This window comes from Ciconia boyciana, chromosome 3 (genome assembly GCF_034638445.1).
Source record: "Ciconia boyciana chromosome 3, ASM3463844v1, whole genome shotgun sequence".
In the NCBI taxonomy this organism is placed as follows: Eukaryota; Metazoa; Chordata; class Aves; order Ciconiiformes; family Ciconiidae; genus Ciconia; species Ciconia boyciana.
The window spans coordinates 47,439,354-47,458,772 of record NC_132936.1 but is presented as its reverse complement, the minus strand read 5'-3'; the positions used below and the strand labels follow the sequence as shown (position 1 = coordinate 47,458,772).

Below are 19,419 nucleotides of genomic sequence, written 5' to 3'. Positions count from 1 at the left end.
TTACCAGTTAGTACTGTGGTATGTGATGTGCAAGTGCAGCCAGTTAGTTTCTTTGCTACTAATTTTGAGAATGTTTGTTGGGGGATGTAGTTCAGTGATATAATCCCTTTCATGATGACTCAGATTCAAGAAATTCCTGCTCTAAACTACTTGTTCATGAGTTGCAATTCTCAATTCCTTTGGTATTACCTGTTCAGCTATTTATGGTTTTCAGCTATAATCTGAATCACTAAAATGAAAAGATAAGATTATGGTGATTCTGTTCTCTTTCTGGAGACCACATGGAGAAGTGAGCCCGGGCTTCTGTATCTTGACTTGTACAGGTTGGCTTGTGACTGCACAGCACTATTTTGCAGTCCATGAGACTAATCTTATAGTACGATGCAGTTGTGGGGGTATTGAGTTATGGTGTTATAGACTGTATGGGGTGCAAAACCTTTGGAATAGTGCTTCTTTAAGCAGAAGGAGGCAAATCCTTATTAGCAAAACTTTGGTGATAGAAGATAGAGGGCAGAGAGAAAAAATGCAAGTAAAACAAACATTTACATTTTAACTTTTACTGATTTAAAATGGTGAAAAAGCTGAGGTAAAGGAACTAAATTTGTTGTTAGTATTTACAGTCTAGAACTTGCAGTACTCCATCACGTGTACCTGCTCACTCCTCATCAAATCTGTTGATGAATGGAAGATTTGCTATTGATCTGAACAAGGACATAAAGAGCAAGCTGTATGTACATATGAAGAAGGTTTTATGTTTCTTAGTTCTTCAGCAGCATACAACATGGAAAAATGTTTCCCACTTTTTTCCCTGTGGGAAAACAGGAAATGAGAATATGAATCTAATACAGTTACCCAGAGCACTTTATTGGGATTTTGAGTAAAGATGAGGTCTTACATAAAGATTTAACTCTTAAAACAGAAGTCAGTTTGATTTTAGAATCTGAATCTATTCTTTTCTGGTTGGGTGACAGTACCTAATGTCACATTTATGAAGTGACTGACAGCTTAACTAGACAGAAAAGTTGAGCCACTGCAGCTATAAAATGTGACATTTTATATGACAATTTTCAGCATGACAGCTTTTTGCAATGAAATGTCTTTCTCCTAGGCTAAATACTACTTACTAATCTGTAAACTTTTTGCAAGAGGTACCAATATTTCAATAGACAATAACTTGTTTCAGAAAAAATACAGTTCAGACAGAAAAATAAATATCTAAAAGAAATGGTTTGCAGATTTTTACACATATAATGTTTAAAATAAATGTTACAAAATGCCCCAGTTATACAAATTTCACAAATAATTTGTCTCCTTTGTGGATTGTGTATCGTCAAGAGGTATACTTTCCAGTTTTGCAGTGAAATTCTGAAATAGAAACAATCTTCTTCAGAACTTTGCCCTTCCATATGTTTCCTATTACGGGAGATCAAATAGGAATGTCAACAGCAAATACAATTTTGAATGTTTGAACACCCATGTATTTAATTCCTGCCCCCAGCTTTGGTATTGGTTTGCAACAAATGACAAATTTATGAATAGTTTGTCCAACTGCAGGACTTGTCAGATTCCCATTTCCGTTAGTGAGACTCATAGATTTGAATCTTGTTGAATAGCACCTTTTTCTCAATGAGGTAAAGAGGCTGAAATTGCCAATTTGTGTGTCGTTTAAGATATACCTGGTCAAGACATAGGTATCTTGGTTAGGGCAAAATTTCTTTTTGCTTTCTCTGTGTGTCTGTTTTAGATCTCTAAGCTCATAAAATCTTGGTTCGTGCTTAATTTTTTGCCAATTTACTCAAGTCAATTTAGAGGGCAAGAAGTTTTTCTGTCAATATGTTTGATTCTTTTTGGTGAACTACTGTAAGCAAAAGCAGCAAAATAACATTTTTTTATCTTTCTCCCTACCATATATAGGTGCTTATAAGATAGCTCTCTTATATTTCTGTATAGATATGTTTGCAGGTTTATCTAAAATATAAACAGATGGGCAAGGAGGAGAGGTGACATATAACTGTAGGTAGTTGGTAGTGGCATCTACTACCAAAATAAGTACCAAAAGGCATCATGAGAAGTTGAGAGTTTTGCTACTATTGACTATTATGAGATGCCATTAGTGGTAGGGTTTTGATGTAAGGCATTGAGTTGGTCTAAACATACAGATTAAAGTACTCATTCTGTTTAACGAGTCAGTATATATGCAACCCGTAATAATAAAGATCCCCAGGGAAAAACAGCACAGAACAACCAAACTGTCTATTGTTGCTGTTACAAGGGTATGTATCACAGCTCTCCAAGCGCTTGCTGTTTTATGGAGAAATCCTGGTGGTTTTAAAAATTATAAATATTCTTCTTCCTTTGAGTTTATTTTTTTAGTTCTCATCTGTTCTCCATTTCACCAGTCCCATTTCTGTTACACTTTGGTGAGCTTCTTGCCTTGTCGAGAGCCAGCTCTGGCTGTGTTTCCCTGCCTCAGGTACTAACATTTGTTAGTCCCAGTATTCAAAGAAACAAATACTTTGGGTTTTCTAAGGTGTTTCTCTTTGTAAAATTACCTTTTTACATCCAGAAAATAGATCACTTTTCTACTTTCCAAGAATAGTTTTACTGACTTACTTTCAAGCTTAAGCTCTTAAGTTCTCATTTGCCACAGAGCCACTCCGAGGAGGAGGAGGTGGGGCAGGTCAGAGCCCCAGGTGCTCAGCGCAGTACGGGACGGGAGTCCTCCCTCAGCTCTTAAAGCTGTAGGGTGCCAGCCCGCTGGGGAGAGGCCAGCTGTTATAAACTGTTGGTAACCTCTCCAGAGCTGCTTTGCCTACACAATAACGATAAACGATGGTGATCCCCTTCATTTGCGATATACTCTTTTGGTAATAACAGGCTCTGTTCTGTAAGGTCCAGCTTTCTTTTGCTTGCTATGAGAAATTGTGACTAGATGGCAGAAGCGAACATGGGTTTGCACTACAGAAAATTTTGACCTTTCCATCTAAATACGTGCCCTCTTTGAAACTTAAGTGACAACGGTGGGACATATAGGTCATTGCTTCAAGTACAGATTACAGCAATTTTTGTACAATTAGAAAATTCCTAGGCCTTCTCCTGGGCTCTTCTTCACTTGGTAACTACCTTGCCCAAGTGTGGAGAGGGTAGGTAGTGAGGAGAAGTACTATACAGCTGATACTCTAGTTTCTCGTGTTGTAGAGGGAAGTGTGCTTCTACTTGGATTTAATTTGTGGAAAGTTTTTTAATGACTGCTGTAGATTTCTTTTTAAGGGAGAGACATTCATATGCTATTGATAATATAAAGAATCCTACATCTTGATTTGAAAATTTCCAGTGGTACCTTTGCTCATTCAAGGTAAAAACCTGAACTGCATGAATTTTCCCAAAGGACTGAAAAGAAGTAAACCTCACTATGAAGTGTGACCAATAAGAAAGAGCGTGAGAAGAATGGTAGCAATACAAAATAAAATTAGTTCTTCACTAATGATTTGTATTGGATACGTTGACAAGAGTGGGTCTGGGAATGTACAAAGGCAGACCAAGAAGCTGTGCTATATAGCTAAGTGAGTGCATTTCACAGACAAAGTATGTTTAGAAAATGCAGCTGGTAGTAGCGTAAGTATTCAAACGGGCAGCAGAGGTGGCAGGAGTGGTAGTGCAGAGACTGAAGACAAAAAGTCTTCGTTATTCAACTTAATATTCACGTTACCTAGCAGGTCAAAATTCTGTTATTCGGCTACTAGTTTGCGTTTGTGTCACCTCTGTCTTTTAACAGACAAAGGAGCTCTACAAGAGAATCTGTGAGGTACAGACATAACATAATGCTGGTAATGAAATTAAATTGTCAAAAAGTTTAATCTACCTTTAATTGTCCTTTTAAAAGAGGGAAGGTAAGAATTAGTCTAAAATGGGCTAGTTTGTATTCTTTTGAAAAATATTTCACTTTCAACTGAATATTAATGTGGGAATTTTTGAAGTATCATAGGAGCTGCTTTTCTTTTTGGTCTGTATGTTTTCATGTGCACAAAAGTAATTTTAAGGACTCTACTTCTCATGAGTTATGTGATTTTGATCACATTGTCAGCAGTTTGGGTGGAGTATTTGACCGCATAACAAGCATATTGCAGAATACACTATTTAAATTTAATCTTCAAAGCTGTTAAGGTCAGAACTGAGTTCATGATAAGGAGTTCATTTATATTTTGAACTGTTAGCCAAAAGTTAAACCTCTGGATCATGTAAGCTGAAGTAATCTTTCATTTTAAATGTTTCTAAGTATTAGTTCAGATTACTTACATTTTTCTCATTTCCTTAAGTTGATGTAAACATAGGTTGAGAAGAGAGAAATGTGTTCCTTTAAATATTAATTCTAACAAACCACATTTTAACCACATTTTAAACATGTATAGACTCATTTTTTTATTTGTTTCTTTTTGTACAAATATAAGGCAAAATGACAAAACTTCTATGAACCAACACCAAAGGGAGCAGCAATGCCTTAAACTAGCACAGACATTAACAGGAGGTTCTTATTTTTCTTATTTATAGGATTGGCAGTGTAGTCAGGATGCACCTTCTACTGCACTCCAGAATGAAGAAATAACACATTTTAGCTAGGTTTGGCACTATGTTATCTGAAATCCTATGGCTAGTATTTTCAAAGTAAGTATTTAGTTTAGTTAGAGCCTCCTTGCAAAGGGTCAGAGCTTTTCTAAAGAGTTTAACTTCATGATGAGTTAAATTATTTCACAGGCAGATTTTTCTAAAATGTCATGGAATCAGTGCCTGGAAGAATACAAGTGCTAAGATGAAACTCATGATACAAACTGACAAAGATCCAAATTTTTGTAGCTACCATTCCTACCTAATCCCATTATGCACTGCAAATATGAGATCTGGAGTGGCCAACCTTTCACAATTTAGCAGCCATAAAAGCATACCATCGCATCTGTCATAAACTGCTGGCATTAGCGCTCTCCTACTATCTATATTGTTCCTTCTTCTGCTTTGTCACCCCTACCTTTCTACGCTGTGATCTGAACTGCTTCACCTCCTGCCATAGTCTAACTCCACCTGTGTCATCTCATATTCTTTATTTCCTACTCCTGTTGAGTTGGGAGCAGGAGCTAGTGGTTTACATGGAGGGTGCTGTGCTGCTGCTCGGGAACATCTTTGGTGTGCAATGGCAGAAGTGTGCACTGCATCCCACAGAAGGAGTCACAGTGGGGAAGAGTTCTCGCCTTACTGCAAAGCAGCAAATCCCACCCCCAACTCAATTTGTAGATAATTACTATTCTTGGCGTTTATTATTATTTGGAGAGCTGTGTTTTCACCACAGCACAAGCACACATGGCTTATAAGTAGGGGGTTGGTCACACCAGTTTAGTCTGAAGTATTATGGTACTACTACTAGCAAAAGTGGCATGCTAGCTAGGTTGTTTCAATAACAAGAATTTAAAAAATGGAGTAAGCACAAGCTTAGATTTATTACCTTTGGCTGCTTGACATGCAGCTTGACTATTAGTGAAATATATTTTTTTTGTACTTCCTAATAAATGTGGTTTTGTGCCAGCCTTTTTGCCAAATAAATGTACCTTTAAAGTCATAAACTCAGGTCAGGGAAAGTTCCTCTTCAAGACTGTGCAAACAGGTTTTATCTAACAAATTGCTGTTGGTGAAAAATGACTTCAGCTTTTTACCTAAAGTGGGTGTTCAGGGTAGGATTTATTTCTTTGTTTCATGTTATTTCCATTTTCTTTTACTAGCACTACTTAATGGTCTAAATAAGAAATGCTTTTTTTTTCTCTCTGCATTATGTGAAGGAATTATTATAAAATCAATATTCCCTTTTTTCCTGTAATGTTTTCTTGTTTTTAGAATTGTACAAGGTAAGTCTACTGAATAGAAGTATGGATGTTTTTGCATAAATTACATTTTTAACATCCAGAATGTTGAACCATTTATTCCAAAGTTGATCTTAGTGTATATTTCAGTGGCATATTTTCCAAACAGCAATTGACTGTTGGACTGAATTGAATAATTTTTAAAAATATTTTTAATTTTATTGAAATCTTGTCATTTATCCAATGAAGTATACTAGAAAATTGCTCTGAGGGGGGTTTACAAGTTCTGTAATCATTAGTCCCAACTTAAGACAAGGAAAAAAACCATGTAGGTCAAGATACAATGTTTTTAATAGCTGGTAATATGTATTAGGAATTGCAGTCTGTCCTCATATTTCATGAGTGGGGGTCCAAAGAAGGCAGAATATGCGCAATAAAAGTTAACAAGAAAATTGGAGTTAAAATTCTACACTGATGTTAATCTTAAAGCCTATGAGTTCTGGCTTAATTTTCTTCAGTATGTGAGTTAATGAGTATTTCATCATTACTTTAGAATTCCAGGCGCAATATTTACAATTTCTGCATCAAATTGTTTGAATATCTAACTTGGCCTCAGCTGAGGCTTTTGTGCATTGTTTTGTTTAAATTGTCTGAATAAATACTGTTGCTTTGGCTGAAAGCACGTAAAAATACGTGCTTCATGCCAAACCAGCGGTTTATGGTCCATCTTGTGTAAAATTATCATCTTTTCCATTAAGAAAATCCTATTTCTTATTAGAAATAGTTTATTAACTCTTCAACAAAAAGATCTGTTGCTATCATGTGCAACCTGTAAAGTGGTATTCTGGTCTTAAAATTTACCTGTAATCTGATGTTGGAGAAATGCAAACATGTGCTCTGTTGCTGGCTACTAATTCACTGCTGGAGGACACTTGCTGTTCTTGAATATAACTCATTGAATGTAATAGTTTTAAAATATGTGCCTCACTTGACTGCAGCTTTCCAATTTTTAGATATGACTATATGATTTCTGGAATGCTAAATAGTTCTTTTCCTTTCAGCAATAGAAAACATCTTCCGATTGTGATAAATCTCTGGAAAGTATTTTGAAAAATATTTTTACTTTATAGCCTTTAATACTACAAATGATACCACAGCATTTTTCTGGTTTCATAAAACCTTTCTATTAGTTTAAATAGTAATATTCTTTTGCCAGTAAGATGCTCTTTTTTTGTTCAACAGAATCACTGATTTTATTGCATGCCAGATTATTAACCTGATTTATTTTGGGTAACATCTTTAAAACAGAACATATCTACATAATTTAAAGAGAGAAAGAGACTTGATATGGTAATATCAAATAGACCTGATACGGTAATTGAAAATACAGCTGCACTGCAGTGATAGCAAGGCTTTGTGAATGTTGTGGTACAACTTTGAATTACTTCCGGAATGAAATGTGAAGTCTGAATTCCTTGATTTAACATGGCACGTGGATGTCCCAGCTCCACCAAGGCAGAGTTCTTAGGAGCAAAGCTTAGGAGGATCAGGGATTATGACTACCCTCCAATAGCCATGAGTTTGAGAAGTTGGAAAACTAACACCAAAAGGGAATATTAGCAATGAAGTAGGTAGATAAGAAAAGAATAAATATCTTATCAAGAAGTACTTTACAGATGGATAGTTTTGTCCGATAATCTGAGATTATTGTTCTAAACATGGTTCCACCTGTATCTACTTTCTCCTGAAATTAGAGTATTTTTGCATCTCTGAAATCTGTATTAAAATATATAAAGTAGGTTTCCTAGAACATCAGAATAAGAGCTTATGCTAGTGCTGAAATGAGAGAGAAAAGAATGAACTATCTCAGAAGAGGTATACTGAGGATAAAGATTTTCTTTTTGAAGTGGTGATAGTAAAACAAAAAGAAAGGGAAGTGTCATCAGGGATAGTGATATCAAGGCTGTTCTAAAAATAAGAAAGCAAGAAATAGAGATTGGCATTTTGTTTTCTGGCAAAACCCGTAATACAACTTCTTTTCCCGAGATACATATCAGAGATGTGTGCTAGCTCTTAAGAGCTGAACACAGTATTGGATATGTTAATCTCTTAGCCATTTCATGGGTTTCCTCCAGAGGATTTTATTTTGTAACTTCTACAGTTATTTTAAAATAACATTTTGAAATGCAGTGGTACCTGGCAGTAGAGATTGTGGTATACCCTTAGCATTTGAAAACCATGATTTTTAACTCGGCAAAAAGATGTGTTCGACACTATACTAGTCTTTGAGAGGACCTGTCTCTTAACACAGGATGAGAAATTCAAACTGTTTTCTCTGAAACATCTCTGCATTAGGCAGGTGTGACATGACTGGAGTCTTTGCCTTAATCCATGATGCTTCTTCCATTCTCAGTCCAAGATTATCATAGACATAAAAAAAAGACAGTAATATATAAATTTTAGATATTTAAAAATATATTTATAAAATATATTCTATATACATACACAACATGTATACAACACACATATGGGGTGTGTATATCTTTCCTATTAATGCAGGGTTGATTTTTAAAGTAACAGATGCTTTTTCACAGACCCATCACCACTGTTTTACATATCCTCCCCTTTGCCTCCCTAAGCTTGCCAGATTTTCAGTTTTTTATTTTTAAATAGGAAAAAAAGTCTGTATGCAAAAATGATAGTCAAACCAATCTAAGTCGTTATACAGATGTATGTAGGATGCAAAAAAGAGAGGAAGAAGATGAATAATTGGAGAGAGACAAGAACCGGAGTATGATCTTGTATCAGACTTTATGAAGAGCAAAAAGCAGCTTTACTGAGCAGCAACCCATATGTACTGAAACAATCTGTGTCAATCCACTGCTGTGGAAGTAATGCCATAGTTCACCTCTTTTGGTATGGGGAGGAATGAAGGTAAAGGAAGCAAATACATCATTTTGAGTTTTGGAGCTAGGCATTATATAACTGGTGAGTTGTAAGCCTGTGTTTGCTCAAAGTACATCCTCCTTGGCCTATTCATATGATGTGGCTTTTATTTTTTGTATGATGTTGTGGATCAAGTCACTGTAATGTGATCATTTAAAAGCAGATTATTTTTATAGAAATTGGAAAAACATTCACCACAGAAGCAGGCTTTTATTGTTGTCCCATAAGAATGGGGAAGTAATCTAGATACTTTCTTAAAATTTTGGGTTACTGGGATTATTGGAGAAATTAATAGATAACCACTTGCACCCACATTTTGAGATTGTACGATGTTTCCCTGATTTAAAAAAACAACCAACGCAGCAACTTGCAATGTAACCTTTTTCTTGTTCCAAAATAGTGTTCTCTGTCTACCTCTGTCATGAACCTATCTTTTGGGAGGCTCACAGCAGGTGTGTTTGCTTTGGTTTGACACTGGGCAAGTTTGATTGTTTTAGAAACAGGCTGAATGGAGTATGCAGTATGTGCTGTCTTAGCTCATCTACACAAATTTTTCAGGTGACTTTTCACAAAGGTGAAAAATTATCTTTTTCTTTTTAGCCAATAGGCTTCTCCTTGCTATTCAGCTATAACCTAATGCCTTTCCCTGTCATGTAGTGTCTTAAAATTGACTGCTTAAAATATGATCTGATTATTTGTTCTTTAAGTTGCTTTTGTCCTAGTGTCATGTGCAGTCTAGATGAAGACATTTTGTAGTCTTGTGCTTTTATTCTTAAGGTTATCAAGGCTTTTGGTTTTTTTCCTTAAATGTCAGCTTCTAAACACTGTTAGGATAGTACATTGTATAATAAGCTATAGCTTTATTTTTTGTGTTGGCTTATCTGTTTACTTACTCATATAAGAGCCTTTTAACATCTTAGAAGTTTGACGGTTGTGTTACGTGAACAAGGCACATTTAAGACATTGGATATGTTGAGGGTGGCAAGGATGCTATGAAAAAACAGATAAATATGCTCTTTGTTGTGTTAGTCTGAGTTCTGTTTTTACGCACATTTTTATTTTCAAAGGCTTGATATTAATGAAAACATATGCGAAAAACACTGATAAATGTAGATACAGCAAGAAATAATGCTTGTGAATATAAAATAGTATTTTCAAATGTCCTTTCATTAGTGAAGTTGTAATTGAAACGTAAACATATCTTCTCATTTATAGATACTCTGTTTATTCTAAGTACTAGTAATGTACAACTTTTTTATTGAAAAGAGCTCTGTAAAATCTGAGTTATCTCGGGCAGTATAAGTTTGAAGACAAGAACAATTAATTGACAATATGGGTCAAAGTCTAATAGTGAGAATATCTGTACTGGTGAATATAGGGAACTTCATTTCTTTTAGTCTGTTCTTTAAACTAGCATGGCTGTGTATTATATACTAAGCAAAAATTGCTGAAAAATATTTAGTAGATATTGTCATGTGAGAGTTGCATATTCTTACAGTTATTTGGGATTTTGGTCGCTCCTTTTCATGCAAATAGTAAATATGAATAGGGAAATGCACTTTTCAACATTAACATGAGGTAAAATTGACTGCATCTGATTTGAATAAAATGTTAAGCCTGTTTCATTTTCTACACAGCTGCCAAGTGTGTGTATATTGCGTAGTGCTGCCTCTGAAATGGTTGAAAATCTGATGGGAACACTTACAAAGGCAAACCAGTAAAGGGCACCAGCTGCTGAAAAGCACCTGCTGAGCCACTGTGGAAATAGATTCATCTGCCTGTAGCTAGAAGTAATCTAACAAAGTACCTGCTTTTACCTGTCAGAATTTTAATTTGTGTAAAGATTCAACCATTGAAACTAATTCTGAATACTTAAAGAAAAGAAAAAAATATCTGGGGTGGGTTTTTTGTGCAAAAGGGCACCACTTCTGAGTCTGTGAAAGCTTCTCATTCTCATAACTATTTTACGTTTTTGTTTTAATAAAAACAAACCCAGATATGGCAGCCAAAATTCTCAGCTACACTGTACATAGTGTCTTACTAAAGGATGCAGTCAGTATGGAAGAGATTATGCTACCGAAGAGCAGGTTTCCAGTTTTTGTTTGGCTCAATTTGAGAGATGGATCTCAGGGGGTTTTGTGAGAGTATATGTTTCTTTTTTCATTGCAGCATATTTGATTCATTGTGGATGGTAATCCACACACAAAAATAAACACAAAAATATGTTTTACAATCAGAAGTCATTAGACAAATTTCCCAAATATTTTTTAAAACTGTTGTACTTTTTGTCTTTTGATACTTGAACTTTTATTGTTCCCACACGTTGGTGACCTTACCACACAAGTTCATCATCCCTCACCTACCTTTTATTTTCCTACAGTAGATCAGCTAGAAAAACTTCTGTGAATGCTGCTGGTTTAGTTGGGATTTGGGAGAACAAAATAGCTGTGTTCTTGTAGAAAAAAAGACTGATTATGCTTGTATTCTTCCCTTGTAAAATTTAGGAAAAAGTCATTTAACATCTATATTGTGAAACAGTACTGCCTTCTTAGTTAGCAGTAGTGTGAAATTAACTGAAATAGAGAAGAAAATTGAGTTGTAGAAAGATTATGACAGCAATAGTTATTCCTCTGGGAATATTCTACTCTTTGCCATTCTTTCATTTTTACTTGATATGTTAAAATTATTACTAGTTTCAACTATAATTACCCTTCAGAGCACTCTGTTAGTTTTTCTGGTTTTTGTTAGGTATTATTAGGAAGATATAGTTTATGTCATATGTTAAGGGCAAGCTGAAGTAAATAGTTTGAAAAAATTATCCTGAAGTGGCTTCTACGTTAACAGTTTAAATACTCGTTTGTACATGAACAGTTAGAACTGATGCCCTTGTGTGCCTAAAATAGTATTGAATTAATTAGGCTTTATTTAAAAAAAAAATACTGAAAGATACCTATACTTTAAAAGTAGATAATAATATGAAGTACTGTTACCCTGCTCTTAAAGACAGGTTTAAATTTGCTTTCAAAGAAAGACAATATTTAGGCTCCAAATTGTGATGTTCAACTTACTGTAAACTGAGTGACTTTTATGTATGTATTAAATTTTGCAGAGTAAAACCAATGACCAGTAAAAATCCAAGAAGCGTTTCAGGTAGACATGTTCTGCCACAGTGCAGCTGCATGTAGCTCAAAGAAATCCAGCTTTCTGGTTCACAGCATTTTTTTCCTCTTGTACTTAATCACTGTAATATTTGAAATCCAATTATATCTACCTGGTGACTTTGCAGCTGTTATGTTTGTTGACCTCATTAAATGATCATAATAAGTGAAATATTTAAATTGAGAAAGCAACTTGTTAAATGTTCATTTTTCATTCTTTAGGGAGGTACATTTATGTCATTGCCTGAATATAGAGACTTTTTGGTATAAAGCACATGCAGAGATCTGTAAAAGTTTTTAATGAAAACAACTCAAAGTAGTTTTAGTCATTTTGATAACTAAGACTGGAGAGTGAATAATGTGCTTCTGCTGCATCCTGTTTGGGTGCATTTCTCAATGGAATTTCATAGTACAAGCGTGGAAGAAGAATGCAGTAGTCTGCTTTACTTTGATAGCATACCTGAAGACAAGCTTTTGTTCTTAGGAGTAATCGGTCTTCAATTTAAAGAGAGATACAGGATAGTATTTTAAATTCTAATTAAAATTATACTCAAGACCAAAATTGTTTTTCATTTTTAAGAAATGTAATCTCCAAGTGAGATTTTCAAAGATGAGGGACGTGTATGCTAATTCTTACATGCTGTAATGTTTAAAAGATTAACTCTCACTGAAAATATTTTAGCCAAATTATAGTTTGTCTCGGTTTAATGTTTGTCTTTAATTAGCACAAGTTTCAGTACTCTCCTTGAGACATGAATCTCTTATCTAGGATAAGAATGTCCCGGGTCTTTCAGTAATAGAAATGGGACTGAGATTGTCCATCAAAGGATTCAGTTAGAAATCACCAAATAGTTTTAAATGTTTTTAAAAGGTTTTGGGATAGAGGAGTTACATGACTAAAAGATTGACTTTATATCTGATAGGATATTCATCTCAGACTTGCAGTTTCCATTAACCTCAAGATCACACAATAATTGCTAATATAGTGGATGTTTTACATTTTCGAAGAGTAGTAGTTGTTTGAGTCTGCAGAACAACAGGGAGCAACAAGTAATGTAAAGTCTCTTAAAGCAGGAAACAGATTTTTTTTGTGTGTGTTTTGTATCTTATTCTAACAAAATACTTTTTCTAAATTCTAATTGGAAAATTGGAATTATCCTACCACTTAATCTTGGAACTGAACATATCAAATAAGAGTGGAGTTATTTTTTTCTTTTCATATGAATAAATAGGTGTGCTTTGTATAATAATAATAATAATAATAACAATGATAATAGTAGAAACCATTTCTTTCTTCTGTAGCATGTTGGAAATTAATCTGGAGAAGGAAAATAGTAACTTTTCATTTGCATGAAACAAACTATAGAGGAAGATTTTTGTTTAACCATTCATAGGAATTACTTATCATTGAACATAATACAATGAAGGAAACTTCTGTGCAAATATTCCTCCTTCTCTGCTTTTGTTCCCTGAATCTGAAAAGGATGGGGATTTTTTCTGAGTCATCTGAGACTATGTAGGAGTTAGTTTCCTGTGGTCCTGATTCTTCTTCCCCTTGCTTTTGACACCTGTGGACCTTTGTCCTTCTGGACCTCTAAGCATGAGATTGTCTCCCTGCCGTGCATACTCCTTAGATGGAGACTTTTTGGCTTGTTGTCAAGTGTATCTATAAGCTAAATAAGAATGCCTCTCTCAAGGTTTGCCTCAGTAATTTGCCCACATCAGAAAAAGACACTGTTTTGCATATCAATAACTATTATAGCAGCAAAACAAAAAGTCTGATCCAGTTGTAACCTGCAGCATCTATCCTTTTCAAAGTACATGTTGTGCTGGTTTTGGCTGGGATAGAGTTAATTTTCTTCATAGTAGCTAGTATGGGGCTATGTTTTGGGTTTGTGCTGAAAACAGTGTTGATAATACAGAGGTGTTTTAGTTGTTGCTAAGTAGTGCTTATACAAAATCAAGGACTTTTCAGCTTCCCATGCTTTGCCAGGTGTACAAGAAGTTGGGAGGGGACACAGCCGGGACAGCTGACCCCAACTGACCAAAGGGATATTCCATACCATATGACACCAAGCTCAGTATATAAACCTGGGGAAGAAGAAGGAAGGGGGGGTACATTTGGAGTGATGGCATTTGTCTTCCCAAGGAACTGTTACGCACGATGGAGCCCTGCTTTCCTAGAGATGGCTGACCACCTGCCTGCCCATGGGAAGGAGTGAATGAATTCCTTGCTTTGCTTTGCTTGGGTGTACAGCTTTTGCTTTACCTATTAAACTGTCTTTATCTCAACCCACGAGTCTTCTCACTTTTACTCTTCTGATTCTCTCCCCCATCCCACTGTGGGGGAGTGAGCAAGAGGCTGTGTGGTGCTTAGTTGCTGGCTGGGGTTAAACCATGACAACATGAAAGCTCATCAGCTTTTCAGTTTTTGTGATTCTGTAGTTTTTAGTGTCTTAGTTTTCCATTAATCTAAATCCTGAGAATTGCTGAATGGAAATGCCCAGATGCAGCACTTTAGAAAGTTTTGTGTCTTTATCCTGACCCATACCTCAATCATTCATATAAGTCTGTGTCTTATATGGGAGGGTCTGGACTTTGATCCCTTTTGTCTGATGTCTGTCTCTTCCTCATGGTCACCATTTTTCAGGTTTGGCCAAAAACTATCTGCTGTTTTCTGTCAGTACTCTCCATCCCTACTAGATTTTCCAGTTATCTGTCTAGGTTAGTTGTAGTAGCAACACCTTTTTTGAGATGAATGTATGCCCTCATCAACACAACTTACTGCTTAGAAATCTTTTTTCTTTTTTTTTTTTTTAAAGTTAGCAGTGACATATTCTTTCAAAACTGCAACAAGAATATGGAAGGAGAAGAATAAATTAGATCTCTCTTGGTACGATGCAGTTGTTTCAAAATTCTGCCATCTAGTTCAGAAATGGCGATTCATGCAAGAATTCAACTTTCAAAAAGTAGTTTGTGTGTACTTTCATATCATATCATAATTTCTTTATTTGGGAAAAGTTAGCTAAAACTGTTTTATATTGGGTTTCAGATTTTATGCTGCATGTTAGTAGAGTAACTTTTTTCTCACCAATGGCCAGACTTTGTGTAATTCCTTCCACGATGCCCTCGTTATCTTTCGTTCTTATTTGTTGGGTTTCTCCCTTTGTCTTGCAGTGTCTATATACTTGAACAACTAGAAAAGGGCTTTCTGTATTAACTCTTTGATTACAGTTACTTTTGAGACAGTGTGCCTCTAACAGTGATTTTTTTTTTTTCCTCTTCCCTTTTAAAGAGACACACTATGTTTTCCCAGGGGAATAAATTAAGGGAGCAATATGCCATCAGCAGAGCTAGGAGTCTGTTTTAGTTGTATACAAGAGTAAGAAATTATGAGAGTGTTCTCTGAATTGAAAAAAACCAAAACCTGTAGCATAGGCTGTGGCATATAAACATCAGTTTCCTCATTGCTCCATCTAGAAAAGCCAGGGAGATGGTGGTAGTGGAGGTGTCAATACATAGCAGTCCAGGAGGAACCTTGCTGTTAAGGATAACAACATTTTAAATGTTTTAAACTTCGTAGAGCTTATTGTATTTTATTCTTCCATGCTCTTAGCTTTGTATAGCATTAAGTTATTTTTAAATTTTAAAGGAAAACAAACCCTCTATTTGATACTGTTAATATGGATGAAATGTGACCAAATTAAACTCAAATCCTTCTAGCCTCATAAGATTGTAGCTTCTGATGTTATTAGGAAATGCCACAACTGTCGCCAGTTTTCCTTTTGCTATTTTCCTGCTAGCTGCATTACTTCAAGGTCATTTTTGTGTGTAATTCACAAATGGCAACAGAAAGCTCTAAGAGCAGGCTGTGTTCTGATCTCCATTTCATTGCTATAATCTGGAATAATTCTCTTGACATCAGATACTTTTGAGTTTACAATAGTGTCACTGAAATCAGAATCTCGCCTGTGTGTCTGTCTGGATGCTAAAATTTATGTACATTTGCTGTGCTGTAGAAATAGTTGCTTTTATGGAAAAATCTTTCTGAAACACTTTGTTATCCATTTCCTCAAATCAAATCACCAGAGGGTATAATCATTCTGTCAATGATCTTTTGTCATCTTATAACTAGGCTGAGGAACACAACAATTCTCCCAGTGAGGGGAAGAGGTTCCCCAAGTTGTTTCAGTGTTTTAACTCAGAGCAGTGAAAGCCTTGGAGCTATGGTGCTTTCCCATCATTTCCATCAAACTGATTTTGGGTCCATACATGCAAAAGTCTTTGGTTTTAATCTATACATTGAACCAAAGAATATTTCTCAATGTTGTATTTTTAATACAACAATAAGTGGTTGAATAATTCAGAAATCTATAGGAAAGGTATGACTGCTGCAGTTGTTTGTATAGCATAGCTCATCAAGTGAATAGTTTAGATAATGTTGGTGGCAATGTATCTTTAGACTTAAAAGGATTTTTGTGGAAATTACTTCAGGCATGTTAGCTCTTAGCTGTCATAGATGAAGTTAAATATTTTCCCTAAAAACTCTTGCTTTTGAATAGATCTCTCTTCTTTCTTCAAGAGAGCAGATGGTAGGACTGATGATTTAAAAAAAAAAAAAAAACAAACAAAAAAAAAACCCAAACAAAACAAAAAAACCCAGACAGACATGGGGGGGTTATTCTTTGATTTATTTTTTTTTAATTGGCTGGTTTTTTCAAGGAGTGCCTATGTTACTGTAGTTAGTAGGAGACTAACATATTACTAGATTTTGCTGCGGTTTGTTTTTTAATGGAACTGTTCTGGACTTCCTCTGGATGGAGACTCGTTCTTCTCTAATGAAAGTTTGTTTGTTGAAGAGCACTTGCTGTTACAAGCTGTCCAGAATTTTCACATTTCTGAGAACTGAATAACTGTCAGAAAAATAACATTTTCAGTATCTTGGCAAACATGAAGTCTGAAAGTCTGGAGGGGAAATGTTTAATCAGGATTTAAAAGCAGCATTCCAAATAAAGTAAAACCGTAATAATTTTCATAGTTTGTATGCAATGATAGCTTTAAGCAGGCGTAATCCTTTCATATATAATGAATATTCTCTCTCCCCTCCCCAGATACTTTTTTATTCTTGTGAGCTCTCTGTTGGAATCTAAGAAAATTTTGCAGTGTTTGTTTGGAGTTTAATGACACTAATATAACTTGAAAGTATGAAAATTTCCCTGGTTTCTGATGGCTACCGCTACTTAAATACTTATTGCGTTAACCAGTGAATGTGGTGATAATTTTAAAAATCAAGACTCCATAGTTTTTTAAAAGATGATGTTTAATTCAAATTAAAAACATATTCAGGAAAGTCTCATGGGCTGTGATTCTGTGTTCTATAGGATGTCAGAGTATAATTTTACCCTTATGGTTCATTATCTGTCATTTCTAGGAATTTCTTCTGGCTTCTTAATCTAATTAAGGGACTGGAGCATCTCTCGTGAGGAGAGGCTGAGAGCTGGAGAAGAGGAGGCTCAGGGCGAATCTTACAAGTGTATATAAATACCTGATGTGAGAATGATTAACAAAAAGGGAGCCAGACTCTCCTCAGTGGTGCCCAGTGACAGCACCAGAGGCAGTAGGCACAAATTAAAACACACAAAAATTCATTTGAACACAGGAAAGTAATTTTTTACTGTGAGGTGGTCAAACAATGGTACACCTTGCCCAGAGAGGCTGTGGGGTCTCCATCCTTGGAGATATTTAAAACCCAACTGCACAGTCCTGGGCCACCTGATGTAGGTGATCCTGCTTTGAGCAGGGGGGGTGGAGTAGATGATCTCCAACCTAAACGATTTTGTGATTACCACTAACAGTGACATGGATAGCCATACCATGCCAGAATTGCTTTTAGTTCTAGTCTAGTCACTTGTAGCACGTACAGCTTTGAAAACAGCTGCTGGTTCTCTGGTGCCTTTTGTTACTTGCATCTGTCTAATGTGTTTTACTCCAAGCTTCCTTTATAGCACATAACTCTTCAGGTACTACACTTTGGATGAGACATAATTTGTACTTACTTGAAGAAATTGTAATGCTGATTATGGCCCAAAGCCAATCCTAAACTGTATTTGGTACGCTTGTATAATTTTCATATCTTTGTGTATGCTACTTGTTCCTACAAAAATTGTCCCCCTAAGTACAGTGAAATCTCACTGATATGATTTGGTGCTAAATGGAGCAGATCCAAACATCATGCAGTTTTTCTTTTACGTGTTATGAGCCTTTTCTTAAAATGTATATATGCACTGTGAAAGACAACATTTCAGTCTTTGGGGCAGATAGGAAATTATATTCTCAAATAGTACTCCTAAGATAATAGAAAAATAATTTTACCTTTATGGTACTTATATAGTTATATCTTTATTTATTATTGTTCCTAAATCTCATGAGCTACCACCTCCACGAAAGTAGCGGAATATGAAAAGTATCATCAGGAGAGGGAAGCTGTGGAAGCCCCCAGGTATAACATCTATGTTTATTTCTGAGTGTGCCTTCAGTAACAAAATAGGATTTACGCTGGCACAAAAGTGCTTTAAGTGTATACATGCATAATTAGAAAGCAGGGGGGACTACTAGATGTTCATAATTTGGAGGTATTGTGGGAATGTATTTATTAAAATGTGTGTATATACATATATATACAAATATATATTTGTGTGTGTGTATGACTGTGTATGCGTAGATATGTGTTTTAACCAACAACATTCCAAAGTACAGCAAAGGGGAAGGATGACCTAGAGATTATTTATATGTTAGGACGAGGGACATCTGAACTTCATTTCCTGAATTTCATGGATTTTCTGTAAAACAGCATGGATTAGTGATGCTATTAATAGCTCAATTATCTTTTTAACTGAAAGTGCAATAGAACAACTGACTGCAGAATGGGATTTCTTGCACCTGAAATATATAAGGTACTTTGATTAAAATATATCTACATTAAAATTAAGCCAATGAGTAGGGAAATTGCTGAAAGTTTAAACTTGGTTTATGAGTGCAGTGGATTATCTTTATGATAAAAGGGTAGTAATCTTATTGTTTTGTTATAGTACCACAGAAGTAGTCATCATTATAGAACCTTTATTTTAGGTGGTTTTATGCTACGGAAATTAGTACAGATGACTAACATTTCTTTATTTCAGACCATAAGAAAATTTGTCTAGTATTACATGAAAACTGGAAAAATTAATGTGGACAAGATTAAATCTCTTTTAGAATGAGGAATATAAAGAGAATGTCCTGTAGCTAAATCAATAAAATATGATAATTCTAAGGGAGATAACACCCAAACGTATTCTCTGGATAAATTGCTAAGAATTAAATATGGTTATATTTTTTTCTAGTGTTGCTCTGCATAGATTAGATAAGACCTATTATGCTATGCCTGTGCACGCCAATACTGAATTTAGAAGCTTCTACTAAAATGCTGGCAT

General features: G+C 35.3%; 1 protein-coding gene across 4 annotated transcripts in view; it reads left to right on the top strand.

The window, feature by feature from the left end:
* The window catches only part of ASCC3 (activating signal cointegrator 1 complex subunit 3), a 291,790-nt gene that overhangs the window by 57,097 nt on the left and 215,274 nt on the right, over nucleotides 1-19,419 (top strand). The window lies entirely within an intron of this gene.